The sequence below is a fragment of the Uranotaenia lowii genome, chromosome 3 (assembly GCF_029784155.1).
Source record: "Uranotaenia lowii strain MFRU-FL chromosome 3, ASM2978415v1, whole genome shotgun sequence".
Taxonomy (NCBI): domain Eukaryota; kingdom Metazoa; phylum Arthropoda; class Insecta; order Diptera; family Culicidae; genus Uranotaenia; species Uranotaenia lowii.
This window is the reverse complement of record NC_073693.1, coordinates 14,301,645-14,324,238: the sequence shown is the minus strand read 5'-3', so window position 1 is coordinate 14,324,238 and position 22,594 is coordinate 14,301,645. Positions and strand designations below refer to the sequence as shown.

The window sequence follows — 22,594 nt, the reverse complement described above, 5'->3', positions numbered from 1 at the left end:
AAAGATTTGGGCAATAAAACTATATACACAAGAAAGGCCATTTCATACCGGTTCTAGTGATGTAATTATACTGGCAATACGATGCATAACAAAAATATGATTAATAAAATAGTGAAGTAGTTTCAGAATTTTGAAAAGTCAGCATCAATTCTTGCTTGGCAGACGGGCGCAGTGAGTGGTGATATCTTAAAGCTATTTTGCACACGAAGATGGGTGAAAGGAAACGAAAAAACACGCACGCATTAGCGCAAAATTTCAGGATTTACTTTCAGAAAAATATTTATCATATCTTTGTCACACATCGCCAATACAGTGACATCACTAGAACCGGTATGAAAATTCCTTTCTTGTGCATATAGTTTTATTGCTCAAATCTTTTGTTAACATACTCAAAATCCAGTGCAAAGCCGAAAGTAAGTGTAAGCATAGTCTCAGAAAAAGTAAATTGATAAAAAGTCTAAAAACAGCTACGTTTGAATAACTGTCAAAAATTTTGTGTTTCGTGTTTTGTAAATCTTCAGATGCCAAAATGTCACAAATTACGTAAATTTTCCAATTCACTTTTCAAAAAATTTCTGCTGATACTGAGACAGCTTTGTGCGATTGATTCATTAAAAAGTACGAGTTTTACACCACTCTTCTACATTTTTTGTGGTCATGATCTTAAAACAATTTTAATTTTTTTTCCATATGTGCAATGTATAGTTTCTAACTTCAGCCTTTTCAGGAATCAAATTAATTTCAGGTCGAGCTTCTAATAACTGACTTACATCCATTTTCCCGAAGCATGTTTTTTCGGATTTTTTTTCTTAGACTACGAATAACTTTGAAATCCATGATTGTAGCTGAATATTGTGTAAAAATTATATTCGAGTCACGTTACAAGCTTTCCAAAACTATAAAATTTTCAAAAATCGGTTGAAAAACAAGAGAGTTTTAGCGGAAAAGGTGTTAAGGGTCATATGACCCCCGGCGGTATAAATAGGTATTTACAGAGTGCCGGTACCTATGTTTAGTGTTAAATTAAAAAGATAAGATACTGAAGTAATAAAACATATGAAAATATTCAAGCACTACATTAGGTAGTTACGATAAATATTATTTTAACGTTTCTTTAATAAAACATACATTACGTAGGTATCAGCATCATTATCAGCACAATCAATCGACAGTCAATCAAAAAGCAACGCAGTGAGTGGCACAACAATTCCTTCTATCGACTGCTGGGAAATAGATTTAGATAGCGACAGGAAAGATGAAAGATTTCGTTTCTCCCGGAACGAGCCGCGCGCGGAGCGCGATTATGGTACAGAAACCAGCGAAAAATGCCAACGAAACTGTTTGAAATCTGGTAGCTTACAGTTGATTAAAAAAAAAAAACGTTACAAATTTCTTCTTTAATTCTAAATATCTTGAAAATCTTTCAACTTAAGTAGCCGAGGAGCATTAATTAATTACCGTTAAAATGACCCGAACTTACCTTACAACGTAGTACTGCACGCACTCGCATAAACTTGCAATTCTGAATTCAAGGAATTTTTTCGAAGCACTAGCCCGTGGTAACGCTCACAAAACTAGCTGAACAATCACCATCGAAACGCAATCGTTTACTGAATGTTAACGCAATCGTTTACTGAGTGTAAACGCATTCGTTTACTGATTGCCGATGACGATCACTTGCGATTTCGTTCACTCCACAAACAATCCAGAGAAAATATAATGTGAACAAGCTCACTACGATTTCCCGCCTGGGCTGTTAACAGTGTATCCAAGGAAGAGTGATGACGAATCATTGACGTTAGAAGTGGCAATGATTTTTCCTACCCACGTTTGCTATGATTCTTTGCTTTAGAAGAACACGTTGACCGCGTATTGAAAATTGATTGAACTTCGATGCGATTTTTTCCATGCTTGTCCAGGTTTCACTTTTTTTCAAACTTTCAAAATAGTTATGCAAAATTCGCATGATAGGAGCATTGCCAAACGTGTATCTAAAAAACTAAATGAAATAAAAATGCAAATTCATTCTATGATGATACTATCTTGTATTTATTTTACCTGATTTGAAATACTTGTAAAAACTGCTTTGTGAAAAGTAAATATCTCATCCACTTAAAACAAGTTGTAAAAAGCGGATTTTTCCAGCATTTATTATTCGAGACTTGCCGTGTGAGATAGTAATGTAAGATGTGAGAAAAACACTAAGAAATTTTGAAAAGCTTTTGAAAATCCATCGATTAACCTAGAAAGCACATTTCAGCAAATCACCGATGTGGACGACCATGCTAAAGTCATGTAAAATATTAATCAAGTAGGCTGTTTACTGTACTTTTGCAAGCAAAAAAACAGTATCTAAAAATTGACCTTCTAGCTTTGAATTATCTAAATGATGTTTAAAATAGTTTAATACTGTTATCCAATATTTATTGAATTGTTAGTCTGAGAATGTTGAGAAAAGAAGTACTTAAAGAGAAAAAAAAAGTTAATCTGTGTGAGGCACTTCTGCCCTGAGACCATTCGATGTGACTATTTTCACTTGGAGCGTATATTGGTGTAAGAATGATGCCCGATGTCTCCTTTACTTGTCTAATGACAAAAAGTCTACTTCTATCAGTAATAATTTGTGAATTTGAAACAAGTAAATGGAAGTTAGCGTTCTTCATTTAGCGGAACCAAAAAATAGCGGAACTTTTCGATTCGCTAGCTCAATCAAAATTTAGCGGCAAAATTAAACCGCTAACAAAAAGTTATCGGACTAACTAGCGATTAGCGGATTAGCGTTTTTGTGCCGAACACTGGAAACTAGGATGATCAAGACTTCTCTCGTCAACTGAACGCAAAACGGTCATTCAAGTAAATATTGAGTTTTACCCCTGATTCCAAGGTGATGCACAGTTGTTGTGCATTTTCGTTTTTTACAATAATTTTTTTAAGATATCGTATGAATTTAGAGGAAAAAGGGGCAGTTGAGGCTTTGTTCGTCAACTAAACGCTTAGCGGTGAACTAGGTGTACATTTTTTGACGCATTCTCAATAGTTTCAAAGTTTTTTCTAAGTATGTTGCATGAATCTAGGGGAAATTGAGGCAATTGGGATTGCTCTTACTAACTGAGTTCTAAACAATGCTTATGATTAGATTCAACAATAAGTGTAACACCTAATTTAATGTTTTTGAACCTTTTTCTTTTTTTTTCTCAAGGGATTTTAAGCATCACTGGCTTATTCATCCCGATTTTTGAACCTTTGCTTATACTTTCTCATTTTGATATTTCAAATTATATCGCATTTCATTGAATCAATTTAGAGGAAATTGAAGGAAATGAGACCTTTCTCGTAAACTGAATGCAAAGCGAAGTTAATCATTCAATTGAGCAATAAGTTAAACATCTGATTAAATCATTTTTGTGTATTTTCTGATGCTTTCTCATTTGTTACTATGATTTTTTGGTACACATCGCCATATTTTAGGGGATTGAAATTTAAATTTGAATGAGTGAGCGATTTAATTAGCGATGCCGAACACTGATTAAGCTATGTGTCAACTAATAAATCTTTATTTGTACCATATAGCAGAAGAACTCAAAGAATGTATGGGTGATGAAACATAAAATCATAGCGTCGATGGATTGCAGCGAAGCATAGAAAAAAAAATTCCAAAAAAAACAAAATAACCAAAACGACTGAAATGTTAAACTTTTGTTATTCTATAGTTTTTATTATTTTTGTAGCTGTTTTTTGTACCTTTTGTATTTTTGTCATTATTATCATTAATGTAATTTTTAACATTTTGTAAATTTTGGCATTCATATATTTTTTTTTCTTTTTCATTTTCTTTGTTATTTTTGTAATTTGGACCGTTTTCATTTATAAACTAGCTGACCCAGTACGAACCTTGTTTTGCAAGCAACTGTAAAATTGCTACTGAAATTTTTGTTTGTTGTCTATGTAAGCTCCTTACAAAGCTACACTCTTCACTAGTGATTGCTAGTTACACCGACGATTTTCGATACGCGATTTGCATAATCGTCAGTTTGAACACCTCCCCTCAATTCGCAGATTGAGAATGTTGAATAGGATACCATCGCCGACTGTTGGGCTCTCACACAACACCTATAACTTCTTCCATCCGATCTCGATCCCCGGCAGTAGTTGTCGTCCAGTTTGGATCTGAAATCGGCAATGACGTGAGACCGGCAACTGATCGTCGCCCAAACAACCTTCCCCAAAGTGCCAGAATACCCTTCTAGCAGTTGGATGCGTGTAATTTTGAAACCTACTACTCCCACCGGTGTGTAAGAGATTATATCAAGACCTCAGGGCGGCACGCTGATCAAACAAAAACGCAGGAAACTTCCAGGATGCACTCAGAAAAAAACCCAAAATTGCACTTCACGGCAATAGTAAATTTATTCAACGTTTGCACTGTACAGATCTATTTACATACTCCTGGCATATAAAAACTTTATAAGTAAAATGCCTTAATAAAACCTTTTGTAAATAAAAAAAAAGATCTATTTACAAAAGCACGACACCTAAAGGGGCAAAGCCCTTGTGGATGCTGCCAACTCCTCGTTGGTAAGGCTGACGTTGTAACCAAATCAGCTTCCGCGTTGAGGGTCGATGGCGGCACGTCAAATACATGGGAGAGGCCTTCAACTGGTATCTGGTTCACAGTGTCGGTCGATTCGTAGGGTTTAGGATGGACGATCGGCGGTTATTCCCGTCGTAGTTGGAGTGAAAAGGTTATTCCAACCACGGTCTTTTGTCCCAAAACAAAGGGGTTCTGTAGTAAGGAGACACCTGCATTAGCGCGCGTCCTTCTTGGCGAGAACAAAATGGCGGATGAGCGATGGTTGGCTTACCTGGTGTCTGGCTGTTCTTTATACTAATTTAGTTTTGTGGCTTATGTGTACACTGCTTTGGTCTTTAGCAAAGTGAGCCAGCACCAGGGAGCCTCATTTGACCGGCCTTAAACTGCGAGTTCTGGTTGTTATTTTTGCTTCGCGATAGCTCCGCGTGCGTCGTTCCTTCGGGGCGTCGCTACCGCTCGTGTGATTACCCGAAGGCATCGACTATCCTAGTTGGCCCTCTGGTTGTGAGTTGACAAAGCTTTTTGACTGTATGCTGTTGACTTCATTGCGCAACGTTGCTTCGAAGGCGGATTTTTGGGGAAAAGCTTCATACACACTAGCCACTCACTGCGATACCTCGATTGAAGTGTTATCCGACGCTTGCATGCGAGTTCACGCATGCTGACCGCAGTGTACCACCACACCGCCAGAGTAAACCTCTCGATGATTAGCTGGTCCTGGCTAATCCACCAGCTGGACCTCTGCACGCACTGACAGATCCTGGTTTCGTATCTAGTGTATCCTCCACTCTGCCGTCGGTAATGTATTCACGCTAGTACCGCAGAGTCGCGCGTAACGGCATGTAGAGTAACTCCGGTCTCCAGTGAAACCTTCTGGCTGACCTGGAGCTTACGTGGCCTCTTCGCTAGCTATCGTCTGCGCTGTGGTTCCTATATGGTTGGATCACCTTATATCTACATGCTGACCACAACGCACAAACAAAGCACGAGAGTTCTCGGCTGTCAGCTCCATCCAATTGTTCAGGGGTGAACCATCCGATCTCTGCGCTGAAACATTCCGGTTGCGGAGCCTGAGATTCCTCCCGACCGCCAGACGTGAGCTTACGCGTGCATCAAGAGTAACGCTCTCGAACTCTGACGGTATATCCTGACCAACCGGGGACATTCCGCTACCTGTTCCCTGGCCTGGCTGTTACATCTACGCCGGCTTGTCCCTCTAGGCTTGCTGACTCATCTGCTCTGAGTGCTGGTACACTTGCTAACCGCGTAGTATCTGCGCTGACCGTCTTCAAGCTGACTCGTCTTCTGGCTGCTATCTGGTCCTTCTGCGCTGGGGTTCTCCGCCCTGGCTGGTCCTCTAGCTGGCGCTCAATTGTTAGTTTCAACAAATGTGTTTAGATAAGACGACGTTGTTGTTTTAATTTCGCAAAAATTGTGGAGAATACATGAGTATTAGACTGCCCCAAATGACCCGACTTTTGAAAAAGTTATACGCTGCAGGCTAAAATTGGTCCTGGGCCTAGTACAAGATCTCATGCCAAATTTGGGCCAGATCGGACCACGGGAAGGGGTCGCTCAACGAGCCTGAAGTTTGTATGGGATTTTGAGACATTTTGTTCGAGAGGAACATGAAAAACCAGTTTTTCGTCAATAACTTTTGTCTCCCTCGGCCGATTTCTTTCAAAAACGGGTTTTCTTAAAGCCTGAATTATGACAAATATTTCATCTGAAGGTTGCATTTCAATTAAAGTTAAGATAAAAAAGTTATTAAGCTTCAAAAATTGGTTAACTTTTTTAAGGGTGATATTCATCACTTTTTCAATGAGGTGAATAAAGTCCGACCAGAACACTCAATGTGAAATGCATGCCGTTTCGTCAAATAATGACCGATTTTAACCATTGTTGTTGCGCTCGATTGCACTTTTTAATGTTTTTCTAATATTTGAGTTTGGATGATATTCACTTGATAGTTCGGAAAGAAGTAAGGGCGGAAAAATGCTTGACAATTGCATAACCACAGGGGCTTAGGATCATGACTGGACGATTTGTGATGTCAATAAAAAAAACATTTTCTCATCAATATCTTTGGTTCCCGTCGGTCGATTTCTTCCAAAAACAATGTTTCTAAAAGCCTAAATTATGAAAAATATTTCATCCGAAGACTGCATTTCGATAAGAGTTTAGAAAAAAAAGTTACGAGGCTTCAAAAATAGGCTAACTTTCTACGGTGGTATTCATTACTGTTAATGAGGCGTCAATATGTTCGACCGGCCCATCTCATCAACAGTGATAAATACCATCCTTTGAGAAAAACCATTTCTGAAAGAAATCGGCCAATGGAAACCAAAGTTATTGATGAAAAACAGGTTTTTCATGTTTCTTCCGAGCAAAATGTCTCAAAATGCCATACAAACTTCAGTCTCGTTGAGCGACCCCTTGCCGTAATTCGATCTGTCCCAAATTTGGCATGAGATCTTGTACTAGGACTAGAATCAATTTTAACCTAAAGCGCATTATATTGCACAGGTTTTAAATTTCCCACACAAATTAGGGGCAGTCTATTGTACATATATCTGCCTTTGGGCGGGGTTTATGTTTCATCTTTTCTACCTAACTCAGAATCTTTTTTTTCTCAAAAAATCTATTCAGAATTGTTGTTATTCTCAGAACCAACAGCCAACATTTTTTTAGATCGAACTACACATGGACCAACGCTTTATGATGCCAATTAAATAATAATTTCTCGAAAAAAGATCCTTTTATATTTTTCTCACGTTTTTATTATATTAGCTGTAGCTTTCTTTTGATACAGAATGAAGGTTAATATTGTTAATTGATTTCAACAAAGTATTTTATTCGGTTTAGAGTGAATTGTGTTTAAGTTTGAAATTTCTTTTTTTTAATGTACACATTACGTTTCAAAGAAATTTATTTGAAACTCTGTTACCGTGCATGCTTCGAAAAGAAGCAATTGCTACGATGTTGTGTATAATTTGAACTTTGTTAATTACTCTATGAATAAAAAAGATTTTATTTAACTTCACGTGTCAATCTCATTATTTTTTGTAATAAAAAACACTCTAAACATCTTTTAATTTAAATTTATCTTTAAATTGGCATCACAAATCGTCCAGTCATGTTCCTAAGCCCCTGTGGTTATGCAATTGTCAAGCATTTTTCCGCCCTTACTTCTTTCCGAACTATCAAGTGAATAGCATCCAAACTTATGTAAATATTAGAAAAACATTAAAAAGTGCAATCGAGCGCAACAACAATGGTTAAAATCGGTCATTATTTGACGAAACGGCATGCATTTCACATTGAGTGTTCTGGTCGGACTTTATTCGCCTCATTAAAAAAGTGATGAATATCACCCTTAAAAAAGTTAACCAATTTTTGAAGCCTCATAACTTTTTTATCTTAGCTTTAATTGAAATGCAACCTTCAGATGAAATATTTGTCATAATTCAGGCTTTAAGAAAACCCGTTTTTGAAAGAAATCGGCCGAGGGAGACAAAAGTTATTGATGAAAAACTGGTTTTTCATGTTCCTCTCGAACAAAATGTCTCAAAATCCCATACAAACTTCAGGCTCGTTGAGCGACCCCTTCCCGTGGTCCGATCTGGCCCAAATTTTGCATGAGATCTTGTACTAGGCCCAGGACCAATTTTAGCCTGCAGCGTATAACATTTTACAGGTTTTAAATTTCCCATACAAATTTGGGGCAGTCTAATGAGTATGACCTCTTTTCGTTGCACGATAATCCGGAATTTATTACTCAATTAATACCCCATCAATTCTATGTATTTTTATATAATTTTCACTGTGCATGATCCCTTTTCCTGGACTTTTAAGTTATAATTCCACATTAAGAATCGATTGGTCTTCCCTTAAAACCTTCTGATTTTTACATCGATATACACGAACAATACATAAACATTTGCCGATGTCCGACTCTAAATTTGATTGCCCGTGTCTGAAATCTAGATAAGCACACTATAGAATCTGGATGTTGCTGTTTACAGTTTAACTTGAAACTCTTATTTATTTATTTACATAGTATTCCGTCTTACGACATAACTTGACGAACATAATTCCTAAAATTCACTCGGTCCATGGCAACCGTTCTCCAATTTCTCGGGCACCCCACGTTCGCCAGATCACGCTCCACTTGGTCTAACCACCTCGCTCGTTGCGCCCCTGCTCGTCTTGTTCCTACCGGATTCGTGGCGAACACCTGTTTCGCAGGACAGTCATCCGGCATTCTCGCAACATGTCCCGCCCAGCGTATCCGGCCAGCCTTCACCACCTTCTGGATACTGGGTTTGCCGTAGAGTCGCGCGAGCTCGTGGTTCATCCTTCGCCTCCACATTCCGTTCTCCTGTACGCCGCCAAAGATGGTTCTTAACACTCGTCGCTCGAATACTCCGAGTGTACGCAGGTCCTCCTCGAGCAATATCCATGTCTCGTGCCCGTAGAGAACAACTGGTCTAATAAGCGTCGTATACAGGTTACACTTCGTGCGAGGGCTAAGTCTTCTCGACCGCAGTTGCTTGTGGAGTCCATAGTAGGCACGACTTCCGCTGATAATTCGCCTCCGGATCTCACGGCTGGTGTCATTGTCTGCAGTCACCAGTGAGCCGAGATAGACAAAGTCTTCGACTATCTCCAGCTCGTCGCCGTCGATCGTGACCTTGTTATTACTGGACAAGCGGGTTCGCTCGGTCTCGGATCCGCAGGCCAGCATGTACTTCGTCTTGGACGTATTAATCATCAACCCAATCCTTCCTGCTTCGCGTTTCAGTTTGCGGAGATCTCCTCCACCGCCGCAGATGATCTGCCGACTATATCAATGTCATCGGCAAAGCAGATAAGTTGACTGGATCTGTTGAAAATCGTGCCCCGCATTTCGCCCACCGCTCGTCGAATAACACCTTCTAGCGCCACGTTGAACATCATGCAGGATAGACCATCACCTTGTCGAAGCCCCCTGCGAGATTCGAATGAACTCGACAATTCACCCGAAATCTGCACACAGCACTGCGTTCCATCCATCGTCGCCTTGATCAGTCTGATCATCTTCCCGGAAAAGTCGTTCTCGTCCATGATTTTCCATAGCTCGTTACGGTCGATCGTGTCGTATGCGGCTTTGAAGTCGATGAATAGATGGTGCGTAGGGACTTGGTGTTCGCGGCATTTTTGGAGGATTTGCCGTAATGTGAATATCTGGTCCGTCGTAGACCGTCCCTCCATAAAGCCGGCCTGATGACTTCCCACGAATCTGTTTGCTTGTGGCGTTAGGCGGCGGAGTAGGATTCGGGACAACACTTTGTAGGCGGCATTGAGGACAGTGATCGCTCGGTAGTTCTCACAGTCCAATTTGTCGCCCTTCTTGTAGATGGGGCATATTACCCCCTCCTTCCACTCCTCCGGTAGCTGTTCTATGTCCCAGATCCGGATTATCAACCGGTGTAGGCAATCGGCCAACCTGTCCGGGCCCATTTTGATGAGTTCAGCTGCGATGCCATCCTTCCCAGCCGACTTGAAACTCTGTGTATCGTGAATTTCACTTTTCATAATTTTCGTGAAAATGAGAAGCGAAGGACACGATGACTTGATACAAATCCAAGAAAGTCCAGATCGTACCGAACGAGATGAATCTGCCAAGTTGTCCTTAAGTGAGACCGATTGAAACTTTTCGGGCCTTTAAAAAATCGCATTTGAGAAAATATCTGAAGCCTACAGATTCTATCGAAAAGTTCGCAAAAAACTGGAAAAAGTGGCCATAATCATCGCAAATCAGTCTGTGCTGAAGCTTATGAGCAGTCTTCGATCAATGGATTGCCCTCTGGCCTCTGAGAATGGATCACAGGCTTATGATTGACAGCAATCTATTTTTTTATTGATTCATTGTTAAGAAGATTATAGAGAACATAAAAGTGAAAAAAAATTATTTGCTCCTAAATTGTATTTATACTGATAATTTTAAATCGTGCTTCGACGCAATAACCCTATACAGTGAGCGAAATAAGAATAGCACCACTATGTGTTTTGCTTGTTAAAATATGAATGTTTGAAAATCACCAAAATTTTGTTCTATAAATTGTTTTGAATTGTTTAACGGATAAATCAAGCATAAGTTTACTTTTTTTGGACGTTGCAATTGGCGTTGAGGACCAAAACTAAGGAAAAAGGGTGCGAAATAAGAATAGAACCACTTGAGTTTTTTCAACAAAAACAAGATTATTTCTAAAAATTTACTGTGTAAAAGTGAATAATAATGATTCTACGAATTATTTGAATAGTTTACTGCATTCTAAGCAGTTTTCTAGAATTACAAAGATATTCGAAGGTTTTAGAATGGTGTTTTAAGAGATGCTCTTCTAGAACTAAGGAATTTGATATTTGAGCTGTAATTCTTTATCAAACTACTTACTTTTTTCATTAAAATGACGTGAAATGATGAATCAAACATTTTCGGTTTATTTTAAATCAGAAAAAACAGGTTGGTATTCATAAACTGCATACTTTGGGTACTTCATTTGATAATTTTTACAAATTGAGATCAAATATTTTACTTTATAAGATTATCAATTTGAGGTGTCCCTTCTACTTATTTAACAAACTCATACGCCTAAGAAGTAATCGTCTCTTCCATTATACAATCCCCCGTCATTACACCGAAAGCTATAGTAAATCTATCCTTGTCAGGGGCATAGCTGTTTGGAACAATCATCCAAACAGTATCAAATCTAGTAATTCCTTAAATACATTTCGAAGAGAGTGTCATAACTTTTTCAATGGGGGGGGACCAGTAATTTTTTTTTGTTTTCAATTCCTTCACAAGAGAATAATAGTTTAAGAAACATAATCTTTTTTCCGAACTTTAGTATACTAAGTGTAGTGATTTAAAAGGAATTGAATTACCTTATACTACATATTTGTAATAAATAAAATAAAATAAAATAAAATAAACTTAGATTTTTTTTCAATAAACATCACTTTTTCCAGTTTCAAGTCATAGATGGCAGCACTATCTCGCCGTTAATACCAAATTAAGTCTCAATATTGACTTTTCAGGTTTATTTAGGCCCATATTCATCATTTCGATGTAATTTTCCAACACAGTTATGTTGGAGTTCACGCTGCAGAAATCTTTTCCGGATTTGCGAAAAAAACACCAGCACAAGAATATAACACCGCCAAATTTCCTGCACATCTCAACTTCTGATTCAATTTCAATTCATACCAATAATACTGCTAGTTATCTGGTTCATCAAGCTCCATCGGAAAGTACAAAATTATTCTGATTATCGGTCCAAGAAATGCACTTTTATGGGTTCATGATGAAATTCTAATTTTTTGTTATTGTGATCTTAGAATTTCCAAGGCGGTCACACGGTACCAAGTACTTATTTCTTGACCAAACCCATCCAGCACACCTGAATTAGACCCAGATATTCGAAAATGGGCATCAATTCGGTTTAATTGCAAGATAGTGCTGTCATCTATGACTTGAAACTAGAGAAATAGCGTTTGATTATTTAAAAACATTAATATTTTTGAATTTGAAGCCTGTTTTTTTATTCAAATTCAGCATCAAATCTATGTTTCGTCAATTTGCATCATACTTATGAATGATAATGAAGAAATAAAGCAGTTTGATAAAATATTATATCTCAAGTATCAAATTCCTAAACGCTAGAGGAGCATCTCTTTAAAACCTTTGAAAATATTTGAAATTCTAGAAAACTCCTTAAAATACAGTTATCTATTCAGATAATTCGTAGAAGCATTATTATTCACTTTTACACAGTAAATTTTTAGAAATAATCTTGTTTTTGTTGAAAAAACTCAAGTGGTTCTATTCTTATTTCGCACCCTTTTTCCATAGTTTTGGTCCTCAACGCCATTTGCAACGTCCAAAAAAAGTAAACTTTTGCTTGATTTATCCGTTAAACAATTCAAAACAATTTATAGAACAAAGTTTTGGTGATTTCCAATCATTCATATTTTAACAAGCAAAACACGTAGTGGTGCTATTCTTATTTCGCTCACTGTATTTAACTACATATATTTAACTCACCTTATTTTTTAAACTTATTTACAATTTTTTTTCTTTTTTGTTACAGGTAAGACATGGAACATTGAAACAAGACAAGTACATATCGAAAGGTTGGTACAAGCTTCCCAATTTTTGAATTTGAAAGTAGTAACGGGGCATCTATAAATCGATTTTTTCTGGTGATGCATCTTCTGCATTTCTCTATAATGAATTCATGAGATCTTATTTATGCTTACGCTATATTATTTTTATTTATATGTATTATTTGTATTTTGACAATCTAAAAATGCAAAAATGTGCCAAACTACGTCAAATTTTCTATCGTATTTTCAAAGTTTATCTGATGGGACTTAAACTATTTTGACTGTTTATTGATTGAAAAGTACGATTTTTTCACGACTTTTTTACGTTTTTGGTGGTCATGATCTTAGAAGGATTCAAAAAAAATTATCCTCAAGTGTAAAGTATAGCATCTAATTTCAGCTTTCTTGGACACTAAATGAAATTATTTTTGAGCACTCCGTAGCTCACTTCTCATACAGTCTTTTTTCGAAGCATGTTTTTCAATTTTATTTTTTTTAGACTTTGAATAACGGAGTACTGAAGTGTCGTAGGTGAATAATGTCTGAGGAACATATTTAAGTTACATTACGAGGTTTTTAAAACTATAAATTTTTTTAAAAAATCGGTTGAGAAACAAAAAAAGATATTTTGAGGGTTTAAGCGAGTAGTTTTTAATTGACACTCAAGGTATGATTAGGTAGCTTTTTTTCCTGGACTGTCCTTGGTGCACCCATAAAAAAAAATGATGCAAAATTAAAGATTTCAAAAATTCATCGAGGGTCAAAGAAATTTCATTATTTTGATGCACTTAAATAAAATTACAAGCCACCAAATTTTCAATAGTGTCATATTGACACTTCAGAGCGAATTAGGGTTAGGCCGTTAAGGTACGGTTAAACTTAATCTTATTGAACTTTCCTCAACACATTCCTGTCAAAATATTCAACTTAACTAGATGTTGGGATCTCATTTAGGAGAAATAGGAAAACACAAGCGATCCAGATTGATAATGAGCCTGGTATCTGCAGGTAAATCGAGAAAACGAAAGAAATAAATTATCGTTTGTAATTTTGAGTAGAAGGATGTATTTTTTTTAAGATTCATTAGAAGAATTTCGCAATTTTTGTAATCGAGCACTAGAAAAATCTATTCTTCCTATGGCGACCGTCAAAAATGGGTTGTATGGAAGGAAAAAATGAATATAATCACTTAGAATGCCAACTGTTACTTCAACCTGTATCCTCAAGATTTGTCAACGAGTGAAATAAAAAAATGAGTGGTTGAATTTGGTTCCAATACAGTGTCCCGTTAAGTTTTCATTTCAAAAAATTATAACCCAATTTTAGAGCCTTCCTCCTCCATGTTCGGTCGACTTGATTGCGCAACCGCTTATAGCCGAACTCGTGCATCACAAAACTATCCACGCGTAAACGCGTAAACCTGCCATACCAGATTCGTTTTTCCGGAGCATGCAAAAAAGTTCGATCGAATGTCTGCTCCAAGGAAGAATCCTATCATTATGGACCGATTAAATTACATGCTGCTCTTTGGGAAACAAAGCAAAAACAACCGAAAGACACACTCGTTTGTCTTACGAATGTTTAAGACGAATGCGTGTGGCTAGTAGTCAAGTTTTGAGGAAAGATTAATGTTTACTAGGCTGTGAATAGTTTTTGCCATATTTCTACCTCTACGTTTAAACCGTAAAGATATCTTTGAAAAAAGAAGGAAGTTAACCGGAGATATAGCAAACTGTTGACGGAACCCTTGTCTTTTGAGTAACATTCTTCTCTATGATGGGTTTCGTCTGAGTCTTTCAAATTCGAAAAGAAAGAAGGGATGGAGGGAAGCAATATTTATTAAATGCGGTGAGCTTCGGTTTGGTCGGATAAGTCGTCGGACATGTGAGTTACGACACTTAGCAGGTCTCTCCGACTCTGCCGACTGTCTCTGGCTGCTGATTGAATACTTTTGCGTGACGGATGGCGGTGAAAATTGTTGTTATTGAGCTTGATGAAATACTGGTATACACAAACGATTTCGGGTCGATGTAGGTTAATTTGAAACGCATATACCTACCTACATCCTGCAGTTTGTGTTATGTCAGCCGTAGTGGCTCGGATTACGGAAGTGGTCACCAGTGACAAAAGTGTCATAAGACAGGGGTATTTTTGTATGATATTTTTCTTAAACCTGGAGATGGAACTTGTTAACCGCAAAACAGTCCACCGAACATGAAATTTGTAATTTCTTACCGATCAAAAGACACTATTATTTAGCTGGCTTTTTGCCATTTGTAGATGGTTTAAAAGGAATAAATTAATTGCATGAACAATTTATTCAACCATATAAGCTCTCAGCCGTCTATTAACATTTGTACAAATGCGAAAAGGTTCGTCGCTTGAGTCCCTCGCAGTGAGTTGAAGTCTTTTGTAAGCAGCACATTCATACAGCAATCGATAGCGACTTGAATGCCTTCCTACTATAGGTATGGGATATATTTCACCTTCGAATGTACATCGGTATCCCTATTCAAATCATTCGACTGTGAAAAGGCACCCCAAGTCTCATTACCTTTGGTGCTCCCGAGCGCTCATTTCCAGACAGCCCCTTATTCTTGGTGGCATAGCCATGAAAATCAATCAACTCCGAAGGTTCACCCCCCTGGTTGATGGCCACCCCGATTGACGGACCCCGCGAATCGAATATGCAGGTGTTATTCTGTTTGCACATTGAAAGGGTTTTTCTTCTCGTTTGAAAAGGACGAATTTATCGAGCTCCGGTCAGTAGTCGTGGTGTTCATTGATCACACCAGAAGATTAGACAACTTAATCATGAGGTAGCGAAAGATCCAAACTCAACGCTAAACTAAGCCTCAGCATCTATCCTCTAAGCATTGTGGCGATGCATGGTTCGATTTTGTCCATTCATGTGTCATTGGTGGTGTCACTTATGAGTCAACTGCGCAGCGGTTGGTTGAATGAAAATTAGGAAAAAAAAATCTAAAAAGCTCACTACGTACAACAGTAGCATGTGGCATGTGTGATTTTTTTCTCCTAGCTCCACGTCTCCCGGATTTAAGTTCAAGTATTAACTGCTTAAGCTCATGGACAGATACCGATCTCTACGCTGTGACTTGATTCAAGGTTTTTTTTGGAATTTTTCTGCACAAATCAATCAGCAGCAGTATGATTCATGTTTCCCCACTTTGCTGATATATCAGTAATTTTTTGACTAAAATCTTTTACTGTCCATGAGATCAAAACCTGGTCACGGCATAAATAGTACACTTTCTGTGGTTTGGTGGTTTAAGCATTTGTGAGATTCTAACTATCATATCCTCGAAAGATGTACGCCTAGAATTAAGTAAAAGGAATCTCTTCGAGGAAACACCAAGGTTCATTGAGATCCTGTATGTGTTTGTGTTAATTTAAAAAAAGAGATGTAAATTTATTACTTTTACCATAATTCTTAGACAGATTGTAAGCCGATTTCTTAAGTCAAAGTAATGTACCTATAAGCCTCACCACCTCATTAGTGCACATCAAAAACGAAGTTTACCTACTCTTGAAAGGTGTATTCTCGTAAACGGTCACACATCAACTCTTTCCATGGCGACCGTCAAAATTATTTTTTTGAAAAATAATGGTTTTTTTTGCTCCAAACATAAAGTTTACTTTTATCCTGTGGATTTTTTCTGCATCTTAGGGAAACACTTGAATTGCTTAGGTAAATTGTACTTGTATTTTATTTTATTCTATCATTTTTTTTACATGCATAGTTGATTACAGGAATTCTTTTTTTTTGCTACTCTGAAAACCATTTTCAAGTTATTTTAAAATTGCAATAAACTTTACTATTCTGGTGGTTCATCAATCACTTTTGCATGAATTTTTCGTCGCTTAAATTTTGATTTTCAGCTATCTACAAGAACATTAAAATGTATGTTTGATTAATGTTTCGCTGTAGGTTTTATTGGTTATTGTGAACAAAAGGCATTCCTCTAAACCAGACGTCGAATTCAAACCTCTGCTGTACTTTTTTTAAGAATAACTTTAAACGTATGAGAGCAAAACTTAAATAAACTTTTCAGCAGTGATTCAACATTATAAAACAAACAACACATTTTAATTTCCGCAACGATGAAAAGAATCTAATGGAAGGTCAATAATAATCTTGTCAAAAGCACAATTTAAACTCTAGAAGGTTTTGTACGCCAGTGGCCTTGGCTTAGAGGTTAGAGTAGGTTTACCAGATACTTTCAGAAAAAAGTAGGACATTTCTCGAAAAAAAAGAGGGACATCGCCGAAAAAAGCGGGACATTTTAGAAACTATTAAAAATTTAATTCTCATAACCATTCCCATACATATGTTCATATATGTTCGTTTAGCTAAAATAGATCATAGAAAGTCATAAAATATGGATGAATGAAAATTGTTTAAAAAATGTATTTTTAAAGAAAATTTTCATCTTTGTAAACTGCGAACACTTCAGTCGAAAATGTTGTAGTTAGAGTAATTTAAAATCCCAAATTTAAAAAATCATCGTTTTTGATCATCTACCAAATTTATTGAATTTATATCGTCCACTCATTCATTGTTGGGTTATAATATTTTTTTTTCTCGCTCGATAGTCCAGCTATATTTTATCCGGCATTTGACTTTTTCCTTAAGCTTTACATTCAAGAGATTCTGCTAGGATTACGGAATAAAGCTGAGCCATTATCATTTGGAAGCAACTTAAATAAGATTTTCTTCAATAGAGAAATATTAACATCGCTAGAACGTGCTCAAAAAACGCTTAATTCAACCCAATTGTTATGATGATGCTAAGATAAGCTTGCCAGATTGCCCGGTTGTACCCGGACTTGCCCGGATATATCACACAAAATTTAGTAAAAGTTCGGTCCGGAGCGGTTGCTCGGATTTCGAAGAAAAAAAAACCAGGATTTTGCACAGATTTATTCACTGTATTTCCAAAATTTAACAAAAAAAAACGGAAACTATGTAACTATAACTTTTTATTTTTGCATTCAAAAACGATTTTTTAGCATATTAAAATTAAATAACCATGAACACATTTTCGTAAGCCTAAAATACGATTAAAAATCTGCTGATGTGTTTTGGTGTAAAAATATATTTTCATAATTTTGAGAAACCAATGTTGAGCCAATGAACTAAATTAAGGCTAAATTGAGGTTTTCAGGTCAGTGGTCAGGTCAGTGAAACTTCAAAAAACTGTCACCTATTCAATTTCTACAGCTTTATCGGTGAATGTCATCTTCTATAAGTATGAATATTTCTAATTTTTTAAATCAGACAGGAGTTGAAAATAAACGAGGAGAGATTTTATAAGAACCAACTATTTTGAAGTGTTAGAATCGGAGAAGGTTGAGACCATGAAAGTTTTCTCAAGGAAAAGCGGGACATGTCCTGCTTTTGCGGGACGGATGGCAACCCTAGGCTAGAGCATCTGTCTTCTAAGCCAGAAGTGATGAGATCGATTTGGGAGCAGTCCGGCCCGACCCCGTTGCCCGGATTTAATTGAAAAAATTCCCGGATTTTGCCCCGATTTATTCACTTTTTTTGGCAAATCAAACAAAAAAATCAAATTGTGCAGAAAATTTGTTTTAATTCTGCCTCCAAAACATTTTTTTAGCAAGTTTGATAAAAATAATCATGAATAGTCTAAAACACTATTTAAAATCTGTCATGGAAAGTAGTCACGCAATACCTCGCTAGGCACCCTGCAGGGATGTCAATTGAATTTATTGTTTATCAGTGCGAAAAGACATACCCCTGTAAAGCAGCTTATAACTTTTTATCCTAATAAGAAACGAAGTTATGGTCTTCGACAAAGTTGTTCAGCGGAAAATTTCCTTTAGGAATTTTATAAATTGGCACAAAAACCATCAGCTGGCTCAGTTCCACAGACGAAACAAAAATGATGTAGATTTTTTAGTACAAAATATTAAATTTTCCCATACAAACCTAAAAGATCAAATTAACTCATGTAAACGTTACTTAAAAATTCTGCTAAAAATCATGGATGAGTTTTGGACCAAGACGAAGCTTTCAAGACCCCAGGGTTTGAGAAATTCCAAAATGACCCCAAATCGACTCAGTCTAATGAATAACAACACTTACACCGATCTTCATCTTCCAAATATTGGTTAATTTTCGACGATTCCCCCGGCGACGGAAAGGACGGCTGGTGCAATAAGACAGCAGAAAATAGGCTGTCGCACAGTTGATGTTTTGGCCTTTTAGGGATGATGTTTTGGGGATTTAGCATCAAACTACAGCAACAGGGTGAAAATGTTAAGTCAATCATAGTTATTTTCCATATTGATTTACCTTTTATAAGCAATCACGGTTAAATTGAAAGAAAAACTAAAAACTTTTGCCAACGCAGAAAGGAACCTTGAACGAACAGGAATGAAAACAAAACAAATCTGACAAACTGACGCTGTTGCTGCAATAAGCATGCATTGACATGTAATTTTCATTCGAAGAGGCAAACATGCTATACTCTTTTTCAAAATTTTCCAGCGGCGGTGTAAAAATGTAAAATTACTTGTAGAATAAGGTTACATTTTTTTTTATGTGTGTAGCTAAAAAAATGTAGGCTGGGATGGCTAACTTTTACCCAAAACACAAACACGCAAACCCCAAATCTTGTGGCAATTTTACATTTTTACTCACGTGACATTTTTAAAACCTAAGCTAGCTTACATCGTTTCTCACGGGCCCTTTTTCCTACCTTTTACATCTGACAGCCAAAACACACAACAATCATATCACAGCTCGGTTTCTTCAGGTATCAAAGGGACAACTGGTATTCTGGCAACCCTGGCTGGCTGCACTACTCCACGCCCCACGGGTGCATGACAATGACCCCGAGCACCTCTGACGTCTGCTTCCGGCTGGATCTGTTCCGGCTCGGCCATGCGACGGCTGATCTTCTCACAAAAAAAGTAATTCCAGGTCCCAAACAACGACCCTATAGAAAATCAAACATTGGTTCGCTGTTTCTCAAGAATTTCTGGAAATTCTCCACTCACCCAATTGGGGCCGTTGATATTGATAAGCAGGTTTTACCTTCAGCTTTGCTCGGTTTAGCCTTCAATCCGTCGGGGCTGGATGTTATCGCAACTGTTGGGGAGTTGGGGAAGAATGGATGTTTATCCGATCCGTGCTAACCGATTGGTATTTGCTCACTTTATCAGCCGATGCGGAATGATGGCACGAAACTTACGACTATCTTCTTCTTCTTCATCTTCTTCCTGTTGCTACTTAAACTGCACTTCGCAGTTCGGTATGAAATGGCCTGTGACTAAGACTATATGCCCACGGCTATCTTAAATTGAATCGTTGTACGCTCTTGTTTTGATCCCGGATTATGTTTTTCCATGGTTCGCCAGGTTCAAAATTATGGAAAAATGTAAATTTAATACTCGGAAGTTCACAAAACAAAACTGAAATTAACCTAAGAGCGGGTAACTTCATTCTAGAAAACCAACATGAAGTATGTAAGACCTATAACAATTATTTCACCAGTATCGGAAAATCTCTCGCAAATAACATAACCGTTGACTCAAGTTTTGACACCTACAGGTATATTGACCGGATTTCTAACTCTTTGTTTTTGAGGCCCGCGTCAGTGGGTGAGGTCACCTTAGTCATTGAATCGTTGAATAACAAAAAAAGCAGTGGCCCCGACAATATTTCATCACAGGTGCTTAAACATCATAGTATACATTTCGCAAAAATTCTCTCGGAATGCTTCAACAAGATTTTAGAGACAGGAACCTACCCTGAATGTCTCAAGGCAGCTAGAGTTATTCCAATATTTAAATCTGGAGATGCTCTCGATGTTAATAACTACCGTCCCATATCATCTTTAAGCATTTTTAGTAAGGTTTTCGAAAAGCTCTTAATAACCAGAATGAACAGCTTTCTAAACGAAAATAATGTTTTCTACAATCTTCAATATGGGTTTAAATCTGGAACAAGTACGCTTACAGCCATCTGCGAATTGCTAGATTCTGTGATTGAAAAAATAGATGCCAAAAAAATCGTGGGTGGACTCTTTCTAGACCTTAAGAAGGCCTTCGACACTCTTAATCATGGTATATTACTGAAAAAATTGGAGTGTTATGGCATAAGAGGCCTAGCCAACAATCTTATACGCAGCTACTTGGCTAACAGGAAACAATTTGTCATCTTAGGTGAGGCAAAGAGCTCTCTAGAGAGCTTGGAAGTTGGTGTCCCACAAGGCAGCAATATAGGACCCTTACTGTTCTTACTATACATCAATGATCTCAGCAAATTACCACTGCGTGGTGTACCTCGTCTATTTGCTGATGATACAGCCTTATTTTATCCTGAAAACTGCCCAAATGCTGTTATAACCAACATGGAAGAAGATTTAAAACTTCTTCACAAATATTTTTCAGCTAACCTCCTGACCCTCAATCTTGCTAAAACGAAGTACATGATTTTTCACTCTCCAAGGAAAAAAATCGAACTTAATTGCGATCTCAATCTATCCAATACAACTATAGAGAGGGTTACCAACTTCAAATATCTTGGAATAATTCTAGACGAAACTCTGTCATGGCTCTGTCACATTGATCAACTACATAAAAAAATTTCATCCCTGAGCGGAGTCTTATGGAGGGTGAAAGCTTTTGTTCTCGTCATATTTTACTTAAATTTTATTTTGCTTTTGTACACTCCCGTTTATATTATTTAATAGCTGTATGGGGCAGAGCGTCGTTATCCCTTGTTTCTCGTCCACAAACCCTTCAAAACCGTTGTCTGAAAACCATATTCAATTTTCCCTTTCTCTATCCAACCAATTTAATTTATTCTAACCGCTCTCATAATATATTACCTCTCTCAATACTTTGTGATCTTCAAACTATAACCTATGTTTTTGATAATTTAAACTCTTCAAACAATAATCAAAACTTAAGATTCAATGCGGGTTTGCGATATCACAATACTCGTCAATCCCACCATTTGATGCGCAGTACAAGTTCAACAAGCTTTGGCCAACGTCGAATTTCCTTCATTAGTCCAACCAAATTCAACAGCCTTCCTGAAGAAATTAAAAACAGTTCCAACAGAAATATTTTTAAGACCAAACTTATGCAGTACTTCAAAGATAACCTAAACCGATGATCAACCAACCACTTATTTCAGTCCTTTCTTTAATTTTTTTAATTTTCTTAGCGATAAATTTAATTTAAATTATGTAGTTTTAGTTGTATTCTTAGTTACTTTTTATATTAATAATTCTTTTAAATCTTAGTTTTTTTTTTCATTAGATAAATAATGGATCTCTTAAAAGGAATATTCTTCCACTGAGATTCATTTTAACAAATATTGTTATATTCCTTAATTACATTTCCTCGCATTAAATAATCATTTTGAAAGTTCTCAGCATTATTAAAACTTTGCTCGCGTTTTCAAGTATATATTAAATCTTTTTTCTTGTTTTGCTGCCAGACATGCTGAGAACAGTTAGCGTCCATTACCAGAGGGCTCAAATCGAGCTTTTTGGTGTGGGGGAGTGTGGTGGGCCGCTAAGAAATAAAAAAAAAAAAGAAAAAAAAATGTGTTTTATGTTTGACAGCTTACACTCTTAAAATTATATTATATTATATTACTAGCTGACTTTACCCGGTCTTGCTCGGGTTCACATAAAATATTAATCAAAAATGAATCGTTTGATTTTTCGAAATTTTGGAAGTTTTATATTCATCATTATAAGAAATTTGGCCCAATTTTAGCCATGTTAGTTTTGATAGTCTTTTTAAAGTTTTTTTATTGAGAATATTCACTGTTCATCGTTTTCGTATTATCGA

The 22,594-nt window shown here is 37.0% G+C and overlaps 1 protein-coding gene across 7 annotated transcripts in view; it reads left to right on the top strand.

The window, feature by feature from the left end:
• LOC129757165 (mucin-2) overlaps positions 1–22,594 on the top strand; it is an 81,773-nt gene that overhangs the window by 30,980 nt on the left and 28,199 nt on the right. The gene's annotated exons all lie outside the window — the stretch shown is intronic.